Here is a 1230-nt window from a genome sequence, read left to right as displayed (position 1 = left end):
GTGATCTAATGAGTGTTTTAATATTGTTAATTCTAAGTGTTAATTAAGTGTTTAATTCTAATAGTTAATTATAGTTCATAATTAGTTAATCAAATCTAAGTGTTATTGTCTTAACATTGAGAAGTAATCATACATTGGTGAGTGAGTTTAATTGAACATAATTAGTCTGAGTCTCTGTGGGAACGAACTAGAAAGTATTCTATATTACTTGCGAACGCGTATACTTGCGTGAATATTAGCGCGTGTTTTCGCCTCAACAAGTTTTTGACACCGCTGCCGGGGACTCGGCGTATTTGTTTAGTTTATGTACTTACCATCATTGGTCGTTAGGACTCAGTGATTAAGACGTGTTACTTATTGTTTCCGGTTGTGTTTCAGGTACTTTAGCGAGCGTTTATGCAAACTCGTTCTCGTACTCGCAAGAGGACTTTAGATACAGCTGAGGAGACAGACGAAATTCTTTATATTCCGGAGAAGATTGACTTTGAAGATTCAGATTCAGGAAGTGAGCAGAAAGAGCCAGTAATCATGGGTGATCGTATTGTTCCGGCAGATCCAGCTCTTATAGACTTTTCTCGGCCTAAAATTGATGACATTCAGTCAAGCATTCTTCATCCAGCTATGTAAGCTAACACCTTTGAAATCAAGCTAGGCACTATTCAGATGGTGCAGAACTCTGTTTCTTTCGGAGGAGCTGCGACTGAAGACCCCAACATGCACATAAGGAATTTTGTCGAGATCTGTAGTACTTTCAAATATAATGGTGTGACTGATGAGGCTATCAAGCTGAGGCTTTTTCCATTGTCACTGAGGGATAAAGCTAAGGACTGGTTACATTCTGAACCAGCTGGGTCCATCACTACTTGGCAAGATCTTGCGCAAAAGTTTCTGGTGAAGTTTTATCCAATGGCCAAGACTGCTGCTATGATGAGTGCTCTTACTCAGTTTGCACAGCAACCTACAGAATCTATGTGCGAAGCTTGGGAATGCTACAAGGAAATGTTGAGAAAATGTCCACATCATGGAATGCCCGATTGGATGGTGATCACTGGTTTCTATAATGGTTTAGGGGCCCAATCTCGGCCCATGCTCGATGCAGCAGCTGGAGGCGCCTTGTGGGCCAAAAGCTATATTGAGGCTTATAATCTTATTGAGACTATGGCTGCAAATGAGCATCAAAACCCAACTCAAAAGATGATGCCTGGGAAGGTAGCAGGTATTCTGGAAGTC

The 1230-nt window shown here is 41.1% G+C and overlaps 1 non-coding gene across 1 annotated transcript; it reads right to left on the bottom strand.

Moving 5' to 3' along the window:
- Positions 1 to 921: 921 nt before the first annotated feature.
- On the bottom strand, positions 922 to 1028 carry LOC141675661 (small nucleolar RNA R71). The gene has a single exon (XR_012556303.1). It is a non-coding gene; the product is annotated as a small nucleolar RNA R71 (small nucleolar RNA).
- Between the last annotated feature and the right edge of the window lie 202 nt (positions 1029 to 1230).

This window comes from Apium graveolens, chromosome 7 (assembly GCF_009905375.1).
Source record: "Apium graveolens cultivar Ventura chromosome 7, ASM990537v1, whole genome shotgun sequence".
Classification (NCBI taxonomy): Eukaryota; Viridiplantae; Streptophyta; class Magnoliopsida; order Apiales; family Apiaceae; genus Apium; species Apium graveolens.
This window is presented reverse-complemented; position numbering and strand designations above follow the sequence as displayed.